Consider the following 13,571-nt stretch of genomic DNA (forward strand, 5'->3'; position numbering starts at 1 on the left):
TATATGCATTTGATTTTTGTATTATTCGCTGTGTATGTTTTGTATTGAATATAAATACAATAAATATTATAATAATATATCTCTCTATTACGATTTTTTTCGAGGGGGGGGCGTGAAATATTTTAATTTTTGCAAAGGGGGCCCTGACATCCAGAAGTTTGGGAAGCACTGCTTTAGAATGGATAGAGTCCCCTAATGAAAGATTCACGACGAAATTAATGTGGCCGGTTCGTCACTCCTTGCTGCATCCCTAAGGTGTTCATGACTAATCCGTATGTGTGTTCACGGGGCCGGTTTGCCTGCTTGATGGATGAACAATCCCAGATAAACTGGAGGAAAAACCCTGCTGTCTAGGCCTAAGACCGGCTAACTTTGCTATGGCTGAGGAAGATCCTTAAGCTCCTCACGTCGTCGACGGGAATCGAACCTAGGACACTCCTTCCCCAGGCATATGGTGGCGAAGCGCATAGCCATTAGGCTAACCGCGCGGACCTAAAAGGAGTACCAACTAATTACACAACTTTGCTCAAGTTACAAACAAGTTTTTTCACTTCCCACTCTTGAGGTAACAACATATAGTAAGATGCTGAATGCAAACCAATTCGCATGGCATGAGCAAATTTGCAGGACGGGCACAACACACAATTCATAGCCCATCATTCTGAAAATTGTAAAAATTTAAATTCAAACAGATTAGAGGAACTCCGGGTAATAAAGAATACCACGGTTTCTCGCCTATAAAGTATTGCAGCCTACCGGATTACAGTGGAACTATTAATTCCAGTATCCCCTTCACGCCTGCGAGGAATTAGTCTTGTTGGAACTTCTGCTTGAGTAGACATTCTTTTTCCGTTTTCCAATTTTGATATCCATGACTATATTCCACATATTCTTAATCGCTCTTGGCTGTCTATAGAACGAAGACTGAATTTTATTTCGGCCTAATTTTCAAGTTTCTTTTATATCTCAGTTCATGGCCACGATTTGGATGTCGGGTATTATAGAATAGTTTGGTATTTAATATAGCATATTTAATATGGAATAGTTAGTATTTCAGCTGTTGTCGAAAAATTTGTTTATGTGTGTGACTTTTGCAAGTAGCGTTTAGTTATTTTTTCTAGGAATACTTTTTTTTGTCAGCTTTACTTCATAAAAACCCACATAACTTACTGTTTTGGATGGAGAAAAGCATTCCATATTACCCAAAAAATGTATTTTTGAAAAAAAAAAAAAAGAAATGCACTCGAGATAAAGGAAATTCGTAAATAGTAATTGATGATGATTTTAATAGCGCAAGGACAGCAAAGGTCATACTGCGTCATATCAAAGATACACAAAGTAAGATAATCACAAACATTCATGCCTGTCGCTGGATTCGAACCTACAACCTGTTAGAAAAGAGGTACGGCAACAACTTGGCCAACCATGGCGGCAATAGCAACTGGTTTAAAACATTCTGCGTTGTATATTAGCATAGAGAAATTTAGTTTTCTTTTAACAAACTTTATTTTATCTTGCAAAAACAAAATGGTATTCCGTATTTACCTAAAGTTTCTCTATCTGTTGATATTAATGGGAATCGTGGTCCCTCAATTCGAGTCTATAGGAGCTCAGGACATTCAAAAAATCCAACTTTTATGTGCTTTAATGTATGATGATATGATATTCTATGTCTCATTTGGTGGTCCTAACTAATTTTTTAACGTGAAACCCATTCAACCACAAAGATTGCAAACATGGCGTATATTTATCATGCTCGGTAGACGAAAGTTACATAATCTATTAATACTTCATGTGCTCTAGAGACCAAACGTAGTACTTTTACATACCACTTCAAGCTTCCAATAAACAGCATAGTGATCTCACATCGGGCGACGAAAATCATCTTCTACGTAACGACTTACAAAAAACATCCACATCGCAGTGACATTCCAACGCACAGCCTGTTAGGTGGTGAGCGGCGACGCTATCGACTCAGTTACCGACCGTAAACGGTTTAGGGGAACAACCATTAAAATGAAACTCTGCAAGGATTCCCACACGTAGTGCCCCCCCCCTCCTCCAAACCAGCACTTTTACTTTGATTTTCTAGATTTAGATATTAGTATATAACTGTTACTCTTCAGTATGAGCTCTTTCATCAAAGAGATAACTAGCCACACAAACTTTAAATTATTTGATTTATAATAGTCTCATCATTCCGATTATTTAAATTATTTTTGGAAAGAATTCCATACCCTAAATAGGAAAAAGATGGTCTTTCTTTCTCTCTCTCTCTCTCTCTCTCTCACACACACACACACACACACTTTTAAAATAAAGTAAATTGACAACTGAATTAATAAAAAAATATCATTTTCTTTTCCAAATCAGAATCTGTTTCTATTACGAGTTCCTGTTTTATAACGGTAGTAATCCGTTTTGTTTCTATAAAACCATAGTTTTGTATCGGTAACTTATCAGCTCATGTAACTGTCTTTCAGGAAGTGAAGTAGTAAAATATTCACAGACTTTTTATCAGTGCCTTTCACTGAGGTATTAAGTTATTGCTTCTATCGGTACCGAACACAGTTATTACCTTACTACGAAATACAAGTCTATCTTTACAAAAATAATACTTTACCAATATTTCTTTTTTTTTTGAACCACGAATAGATTCATTTTGTTCAAGTCCACTAGGAATCCAATTCCGACTCAATTTGCCTACTTTTTCCCTTAGGAGGGGGGGGGGGGATGGGTGTGGGGACCTGACAAAAAGATGACTCAGTTTTTTTTTTAGTCTAAACCTTATAATTTGATCCTCCCCGGACAACAAACTCCAATGGTCCATCAAAACAAGACGCATTGTGAACATGAAGTCACTTCTGGCATTTAATATCACAGGCATCAACACCTACCGAAGTCGTCAGGAACAAATGGTGAGTCCCCAAACCTATTCCTCAGCGTGTATCCCCGGGGAAATCAACATGTATGCTGTAGGGATATTCCCTGGAGGGTGCGATTGATAAAAGTGATCATATTGTGTATAGGGGGGGGGATGAAAACTTCAGTTCTGGCGTCCAGTTTAAGGTAAAAAATGATACGAATGTTTAAACAGTTCACTCAGCCTCCTACAAAAGATGAGAGGACGTTCAAAATGGAATTCTCTTTGCTGATAGAGCTTAGCTTGTGGACTGACGAATCAGCCGCGAATAGCTTCTTTATGTGTGTTCTGTTTGCACGCTTTTCTTAGAATAGACTGTAGGAATAGAGACAGCTGAAATCATCTCTCGATAAAAAAAAAATAAATAAATTCTTAAACAGGAACTCGGACTACGAAGACAATAATATTGAGAGGACATTACAGAAGGGACACCCGTCCGCAAGAACATCTGGTCTTATGTATGTGCTTGGGATTTCGTAAAAGGAAAAATAAGATTTCTTCCAACTTCTGTAACGATATTCTGTCGTGCAGATAACAATTAGACCACACCCTACTCAGCTTTGCTGACTTCCAGAAGAAAAAAAAAATAACTTACTGCTTAATCACCATGGATTTTTTTTAAAGTTATATTTGTGCAGATTACATTTCGTATTTTTCTTCGTTTTGCACTCATTTTTAAAATAACAGTAGCAGAAGGACAATCCATGATATTTCTCTTTGTTGTGTTAACATTTAATTAATATGCACCTGTATTATAAAAATCATTACGAATTATATGTTAATTATTAAAATGTTATAAAGTATGGATATTTAAATATATGATGATTATGAAGAAGTAGCGACAATACTTCGCTACTTCTTCATAATCCCATTTTCTTTAAGTGGAAAGATTCAGGGTTTGAATCTTTGCTGGGATGCAATGAATATTCACAAGATATTTTCAAGTGAATTCTAGTTAATCGGTCTCATATGATGGTGGGAGGGTTTATCTTACCAAAGACACGAAGTTTGTTTTTTATTCCAAGGAAAACAATCACCAGAGAACTCACTATCAAACAAGGCAGTATGGGAGTAGGATTATCCGCTCTCTCATAGCATTAATACTTCAAGAAAAATGGGATAGGCTTATATTATTAAATTATACAACATAACAGTTGTAAAGATTTAATATCACTTTAGTTATTGGTGCATAATCACTGTGATGAGAAGATAATGAATAGTTTAAATAATCAATAGATAATCTCAAAGAAAAATTAGTAATATTGAATTATATTCAATATTACTAATTACTAACATAAATCTTCAGCTATACTGAAGATTTATGTTAGTCAATGTGCGTAAGATCTTCGTGGGTTCCTTGAAGGGACTGTCAAAATGACATTGCGCTGAAGAATGGTTTAATAATTGTCGACCAACTGACTCGATATTTTTTCTGTTTTAGCAAATCTTATTCGACTTCCGTCTCATTTCTAAGAATAAGTGTCTGATTCACGTATGTTATACAAGCATACTAAATTTTGTAGACCCCTCATGATGTTTTTCAAGATTAGGTAAGTATACAAGTAAAATCTTTTGTTGTGTCATCATAATAATGACTCTCTCTCTCTCTCTCTCTCTCTCTCTCTCTCTCTCTCTCTCTCTCTCTCTCTCTCTCTCTCTCTCTCTCTCTCTCTCTCTCTCTCTCGTATTATACGGCATTAATTTATTTACAAGAATTTATTTCCGATTTTATATTTAAAAAGAAATCCTGAATCTAAAAATTCAAAGTGGCTAATTATTATCTGAATAAAATAATTTATAAGGATAAATCAGTTAAAATACATCGATTTGATATTTCATATTCACGTGAGATTTCTCCTGAATCCAAATGAGATCCTCTCCGAATAACGAACAACTTTAATGATTGCTTTTCATTTCAGAATTTGAGTATAATCATATAAACAGAAGGTCTGAAATAGTTGAAGAGATCCGATGTGAAGTGATTATAAAGAATAAAAGGTGACGAAAGAACAGAAAGAAGAGAATCATAATGGAAAGAAAGAAAAAACAGCAACATATAGACGGAAAAGAAAGAAAGAGAGAGTAACAAAAAGAGAAGAAAAACAGGAGAGAAACGAAATTTTTGATATTTAATTACTGTCTATCTGATAAGTAGGAAAATCAAATAACAGAACTGTATTTTAGATTAGTCTATTCTTATCATGTTTTGATTACAATCAGGTTGCACAGAATGCTGCACAACAATACACACATTAAACATTTCTATAAATTATTGGAAAATAAGCTATAATCTCTTTGTTCGATTTCAATAATTTGCAGAAACATTTTTAGAAGGAATTGATCAAAAACTAGTAATCGATCAGTAGCATCATTATAGATACTCAGAAAGTCAAATTTTAAATTACAACTAAGAGGACTGGTTTAAAAATATTTATTCTTCAGCATTAATATACGAAGGGAGTCTGAAAACGTCTGAAAAATACCTAGAAGAAATGATACTAAAGCAACTGATGTATGAATATGTTCTTTCCTGTGGTTATATCAGTTGCATTAATAAAATATTTTTCTATGTATTTATCAGAACTTTTCAGACCCCCTTCGTATATTAATACTGAAGAATAAATATTTTTAAGCCAGTCCTGTTAGTTTTAATTATTCTTATATCCTTATATATTGCTTTAATATAATTTTTGGTCTAGGTGTTTATCAGAACTTTCCAGAACCCCCCCCCCCCTTATATGTCGCTTTAACTACGTGTTATTTAATCCAGTTTAATAACACAGGCCCGCAAAATTCATGAAAAGTTGTCTGGAAACTATTAACTGTTTCTGATTTATTTTTGACCGCTCATTTTAAATATCCTTCCATTTTTCTCTATCACGTAAGGATTTTTCACAAAATGTATCTCAATATTACAATAAAATAGCTTTACAACGCACTATATTAAGTAAAGTAACAGTATTTAAAATTTTCCGTAAACATTTTTGGAATGAAAGTATTGGAAAAAATCAATTAAAGTAATTAAAGATTAATTTTTAGTACATACTTTATATTTCGCTGTGGTGTCTTTTTCTTTTTTTTTCCTTCAAAGCTTCTTTTTAAACTGTTTCTGTAAAATTCTTTCCCGGTCGTCTCTGTGCAACATCCAGCAATAGTCTGCAATAATGTTGACATTCCACCTGCTATGATACCTTCTTTACACTCCTTGATGTCTTGGTGAAATCACTCTCCTTGTTCTTCGCTGACAGTTCCCAGATTCTCAGGAAAGTAGTCTAAATGAGAGTTGAGAAAGTGCACTTTTAAGCTCGTGGAGCATCCCAAATCCCTGAATTTCTGTAGTACGTCTTCCACAATTATTTTGTAGTTGGGGTACTTTACTAAAAATTTGGTCACCACCTCTTTCAAAGCTTTCCACGCTTCTTTTTCAACAGTTGCCATTTTTTCGTCAAACAGTTTATCCTTCATAAGTTTCCTGATGTCCGGACCGATAAAAATACCTTCTTTCAATTTTGCTGTAGATAATCCCAGAAATTGTCCCTTTTACCCCCGCTTCACAGATGTATTTAAAATACTCTCCTTCTTTCGACAAAGCCTTGACAAATTGCTTCATCAATCCCAGCTTTATGTGAAGCGGGGGTAAAAGGATTTACACAAAGTTTCGTGCAACACATTTTTACTTCCAGGTTCTAATGTGACTTTTTCTGGCCATACCTTCTTAATCCAATGTAGCTCTCAATCTCAGCTGTCCCACTCGCACAAAAAGCACGGGTATTTGGTATATCCTCTTTGTTGTCCCAAAATCATAGATATGACTTTAAGATCACCGCAAACTGTCCATCGATGATCATTGTATTTAAGATTTTGTGTATTCTTTCAAATGCACGGAATGTGCTACTAGTACTGAAGCATATTTATTGTAATTATTGTAATCAGCAGTTCTGCAGATTCCTTAGGAAGACCCAAATCTCTGACTAAGTCGTTTAAATCGGTCTGTGAAAAAAGTTCAGGTGAAAACTTTCAGAAATATGATAACCTTAGTAGTCAACGACTAACGTTCAACTAAAGAATCACACAAGAAAATGTAAGTGTCTGTGACAACAGAAAGTCATCAGTTATCTCGGCGAATTCAAAGTAACCACCTGCACTTTTATCTGCATTCCTTCCTCCCTCCCTCTCCTATCTTAATAATGAGAAGTTTCGTGGAAATTTCGTTATTTAACATAAAAAAGGCACTTCAACAAAGCACTTATACAACTAATTAACTGTAAATAAAAGAGAATGAAAATAAATATCAATGCGCTGAATTTAAATCTAAAGACTACTAATAAAAAACAATAAAATTAGAAATTGGGTAAAATTGGTGGGTGATGGAATTTTTTTAGTATTTTTTCTAAACTCAGCACCTAAAAATCTATAAGAATCAATTATTACTTCTCAGGCAATTTTTCCATCGCAGACCTGTGTAATAATAATAATAAACAATTCAGAGATATAAGTTCTACCTAGTCCAAATTACAAGTTAGATAAAAAGTAATTTTGGTAAACATTTTACAGATTATATGAGTTGTCATTATTGAATCATCTGAAGGATAGGATTTACTATGTGGAAATATATAGTTGGCATTGGCTACAATGTTCTCTCAAAATAAATTTTTAACATACGTGCTTCTGATTCAAGAGATAAACAGATATTTGTAGAATGGCTCATTATAATAGCGTAATTTAGAATTAGAAACGATGATATCAAGAACCAGTGAATTGGCAGTGATGATAGATGCTTGCCAAAAATTTTCATCAATTTCCATCTCCCGTGTTAAATATATGCCAACAATTAACAATATGATACAGCTGCGCTCCTCCCTAGAGTGTGCCTTCCCTGCTCAATGAGGCCCCCCCCCCCCCTCCGATGGTGACCCACTTCTAAACAACCAAAAGTAGAGCAGCACAGTGAGTCGGATAGGTCTGCATTTTATCAAGGTGCCAAACTTCAAATAAAGCTCTTTGAAAAATTGCTACGGAAAATACACACACACACACACACACACACACACACACACACACACACACACACATACACACACATCATTAGCTCATACCTAACTCAGAAAGGGATATCGTGACAACGTGTTTTTATAAGAGTTTCAAGAGAGGGAAGACACTAGGGAATTAAAATTAATATTTAATTTCATCACAGATCCATTCTTACAGCATCATCCATCAACTTTATCCCCTCTAGATCCTCACTCTGACGGCTACATCAATGAGATGGAAGACGGATTACCGCAGCATTCCTCGAAGCATGTGTCCGCACCTGTATTTAATTTTGCGACAGCACAGGCATAAAAATATCGGCTGACGTTTCCAATTCTGTATAATTGGTGTCGCAAGCGAAAGCTCCTTCATTGTCACACAAACTAAAAGAGGAAAGAACCACTTTTTTGCCTTCCGAAGCAAATTAAATGAGTGAATATGGTTATTAGCCATTCCAGTTCTACTAACACAAATTTGCTTACAGAAAATAAAGGGAATCGATTTGAACTTAATTGCTCTGAAGTAGAAAATTTTATAGATCGAGTATTTGTAAATATTTCTGCTTGCAAAAATCTTTTGGTGATATTCGAAATCTAAATAACTAATAGAAAACACATCTCACATATAAGAGTATTAAAATGAAAAGAAAATAAGAGTATTAAAATGAAAGTATTTATAATATTTGATATTTCTCAAAATTGTGAGGTACGTCTAAAGGGCTTTCCATATACAGTGGAGCTTATGGCGAAAATCACTTTCAATATTAATAATTAATAATGATTGATAAGGTAATCCGATAATTTTAAACGGTGAACTCTAAGTGAACATTTGCAAGAAAATGGAAGTCAGTCAGTAGTTTAGACTTTCAGAAAGAAACAAGAATCAGAGTCATTTAAAGTAGAAGAAAAGTAGCCTTTGAAAAAGACTGAAAATGAAACTTTTGCAATTAAGTACTTGTTTTAGACACCCCCCCCCCACACACACACACAGAGAGAGAGAGAGAGAGAGAGAGAGTTAATTTTTATTAGTTGACAATACCAAACCTGAGTTTCCAAATAAAAGTTCAACAAAAACAGTTTCCAACGCGATTTATTTCTCATTGATAATAAAAATATACAATGACCACTATCCGTCGGGATACAATGGTGATTTTGTTCATTTATAAATCTTCATTACTTTAGTCAACACATAACGTTAAACATATTTGTTGTTGCATCCTTTTACATGAAGTATAATAAATGTGCTAGTAGTTATTTTTTTTTAATAAAGATTTCTCCGAACTGATATCTATCCAGATAACCTCGTTAAAATAAGTTGGCTTGAGAAGTTAAGTTAAAACTTTATAAAGATCACTATGTGCCGATAACACTAAATTACAGCTAGTAGCTAAATGATTGGCCTATTTTTCACATTTTATGCAATTATTGTGTCATTTTTTGCAATCTGTTGCAACCTGATAACTATTAACATAACTTTTTTATAAAAATATAAACATTTGTTAAAGATACCAAGCAATTTTATAAGCTAGGATTTTAATCCTTTTTCCCAAGTAAGCAAACAGACAAGTAAGTCAAGTTTGCGGCTGTACGTAGTGCAACACTAGGCAACTAGTTGTAAAGATGGAATAAGCTCTGATCGCTTTCCTTAGAATTTTCCCCTAATGCAAAGCACATTTCCTTGCGGAGATGTATGATGCTATGCATTACCCTTGGCATTTTTTTAGGTCTGGCTCCCACTGACGAGACCTCAATAAAGGTAGAAATCGGTCTGGGTAGTGACCATTACCTTAATGTATAGAGGTAATGGTCATACATCTCCGCAAGGAAATGTGCTTTGCATTAGGGGAAAATTCTAAGGAAAGTGATCAGATCTTACTCCACCTTTACAACGAGTTGCCTAGTTGCACTACGTACAGCCGCAAACTTGACTTACTTGTCTGTTTGCTTACTTGGGAAAAAGGATTAAAAACCTAGCTTATAAAATTGCTTGGTATCTTTAACATAATATATACCCAAGGTAAAAAACTTTCTAGATATAAATATTTATTAAGACATAAAGATACTAACATTTATAAAGTCCTTAAAATTAATAAGGATTTTTCAATTAAATGTGAATTACTGCATTACATAAAACCTGTCAGAGAGCACACAGGGTTTACTGACGAAATGCACCTTATGGCTCTAGTTGCTTCACATAATCTAAAGCGAACCAAATGATCTGAAAATAATCTAAACTTTAACGAATATTTGTGAAAATTATTTGAAAAAATTTTTTTAAAGGAGTCGAGATTGTATAAAGTAGGAGCTAATACTGCAGATACAGCGAGAAAGGATTTTGAGAGAAAGCTGCATTAATCAGACTTTTAAAAAGGAATGACAGACGCTATTAGAGTTAAAATGTAAATCCTTGTCGGTATCGCCTTTAATTTAACAAAGTAAACGCGGTATAGAATTACAGAAGTATTCTCTTATTTGACATTTTAGGTGATAGCAAAGTGAAAGGCAATTTCTACTTTTCGGTATGCTGCCAGCAACCAACATCTTCAAACAAATATCTTTCTTTCATAAAAAGAACCACGCGCTTGCATCTTTAAATCTCTAGACAGTTATACATTGTTAATTACTTCATTATCCACATTCCAAAGCAATCCTTTTTAAAGAACTTCCAAGTGAAGTATTGCAGCGACGGAACTCTCGCGCGACGATATGACAGAAGGCCTGATGTTTTACAATTTCAGCGCTTTCACAAATGAACACACAGAAAGATTCCACACTAGTTCTCACCCTCTTTGATCCTCATTCTCTTTCCTCCCCCATTCACCCCATCCTCCTACTCCCTGCGCCATGGAGAAACGTAAGCTGTTGCTACTCTCTCTCTCTCTCTCTCTCTCTCTCTCTCTCTCTCTCTCTCTCTCTCCTCTCTCTCTCTCTCTCTCGCTCGCTCTCTGCGTGTGTGTCAGAGAAGTGATGGCAAAGCTTGGTTATCAACACTAAGCATCCGACGTCAGTTGCATGCACTGCTCAGATATATGACATTTAATTAAGTCCCATGGCCAAACACAGACAAACCAGCTGCATTATGTTACTTATTAACATCGAGCATTGCGAAAGCTTCTAAACAAAATCTTTGACAAGCTGCGAAAGTCGGGCACAGTAATTACAAGGAAAATCTAAACACTCACGTACGTGGTGTTGTGCATGCACTTGCACACATGCGTAATTAAGTCCGTGTCGTTTGATTTCAGGGTGTGTGCGAATAAACCGTTCTCGTTTCTCTGACTTACTTTTTGCAAACGGTGTAAGCCGAAGATATCATATTGCATTAGATTGTTTCTAAAACAGAGGTATAATACATGCAAATGTGCAAAACATCAGATAGCTTTTTTTTTTCCTTTTTCACTCCTTGTCATATTTGATGATAAAATCAAAAGTAAAGCATACGGATGACAAGTGTGACACACAGGGAAGTAGCTTTCACATTCTTGTACGAAACTAAGTCCGAAATTTTGATCTGAATGCCATCTACTTGGCGAATAACATTTAAGACAGAATAAACACCTCTTCTGAAACAAGACTAAAACTAAAAGACAAACTATTGTACACAAACATATCTTCATCCAAGTATTTATATTATTTGCCAGACCAGAAGAGAGGTCATTATTCTGATGGCTTACCTAACCAAGTCTCTTTTATCGCACTTATAACTCGGCCTCACTACTGGGATTTCCCCCCTTGTTGTGGGTGTGACGTTCATCATTTATCTTCCTTAAGTTTCCTCCGTACTTTTCTCATCTAATAAAAATGCAAATTCTAGTAGAGGTTACACCATGTGACATTCTTTGGTTGCTATGCCTTCTTTCATTTTTGATAAATCCGCAGCTTGTCAAGTAGGCAAGCATAGAGTTGTATTAAACTGAGGTATAGCGTTGTCGCCTTCCCTCTAGAGACTGAAGTCACCATGAATCACGGCTGTAGTCATTTGATTGTAGGCTTTACTCTTAAATCCTTTGCTGGCCAACTTGTTGATATTTAATATACACTCAAAAATAAAATACCAAACATTAATTTTAAAGGCATTTCGTGGAGAAGTGAGTTACTGTGAAGACAAAAGATAAGGGAAGAGAAGGACCCTCTCGGTAAATTTATATGGCAATATTCTCAGTCAACCCCATCCAACATCATGTCACTCCGGAAAAGAATTGTACCCTTAGCTGTGATTTTTCTCCTCAGCACGTATTATTAAGTTGAGGTTACCGGATGCCGGGATGGTGCGGACACTCATTCATGTTTCTTAATAGAAACGTACCAATCAGCGTGAAGGCTTCTGCAGAAAGAGTAAAGCTTAACGTAGGTAAATCCGGCATGTTTCTTTTTTCATCTCTTTCCTCCCGCTTAATGGATTACACTAGAGAAGTTCAGTAGAGATGAAACTTCAAAATCCTCTGCCGGCCCTTAGGGATGACGGAATAGCACGTGTTGCCTGCTAGAAAGGGAAGAGTAGGAAAGAGAACCTATAGACGGAAAAGAAACAGTATCCATCACACGCACACATATGCACACTCTACTAAAAAAATAAAAGGACAGGGACGAAGTGAGGGGGTGATTCACACGGTATACTCTAATCCCACTGTCGTTGTCCTCTGAGGTGCGGGGGCGTTCCCGCCTTCTCCGTCATCTGCCTCAGGGCTTGCGCGAAACAGAATCCCTTGAGCGATTAATCACTTGTAAGCTTGCGAAGTTAAACAAATTTGCTTGCAATCCAGAAAGAGGAATGAGAATTTGTTGGGGGGGGAGAAAGATAAGGGGAAAGAGGAGGAGGAGGAGGAGGAAACAAATGAGTCAGTGCTTGTTTAAGAAATCCTTGTGCAAAGACATCACCTTGGAATAGGTTGCGGACCCAATTTATTTCTTGACAATCAACTCAGATGGCAGCACCCACGAACATCCTCGCTGGACACACACACATGCACACATCGCACGCACCCGTGCAGACTCTCAATTAGTGTCCGTACAATACCCGTAGGCAGATTAGATGACGAGACGTCGGATGCTAACGAGGAAAGCTCAGCTAAAGATGTCATTTGCCTCTCTTCTAATCCGCTCTGTTGTAAGACAAGCTGTCATGAAACCTGGCATATAATACCGTATGGCGGATGACTCCTACAGAAATTATGAACTGGCATAATGGGCCAAATAATGCCTCCCCCATCTTCTAAATATTGTCAACCCCCCCTTCTCTTTCTCCTTCTCAGGACCCGACACATGTAACAAACAGGCGGGCGCTAATTGGGTAGTGCCTACCATACATTGTCGCCGCGTTAAATCCGCTCCAAGTTGGGTCTACATAAGTGGATTTAGTACACGAATATAGCAACAGCTTCGTCCATCTCCGTACGCAGTTATATTAGGGGGCGAAAATATTGTAACAGTTGCCATTAATTCCGGGTTCAGTTGCTAAGCTAACGTCACTCAAATGTTAAGCCTTTTCAAGTGAACTGTGATTGAAAAGCAGCTCAGCAGTTCAACAGAAAACAGTACTATCGATTATTTAAGTACTCATATATTTGTTTATACTTCTAAATACTTCTCACTAACAATCATTATTTAGTATCTTATCA

The sequence above is a fragment of the Typopeltis vanoorti genome, chromosome 8, assembly GCF_054136105.1.
Source record: "Typopeltis vanoorti isolate ZY-2024b chromosome 8, IOZ_Tvanoo_1.0, whole genome shotgun sequence".
In the NCBI taxonomy this organism is placed as follows: domain Eukaryota; kingdom Metazoa; phylum Arthropoda; class Arachnida; order Uropygi; family Thelyphonidae; genus Typopeltis; species Typopeltis vanoorti.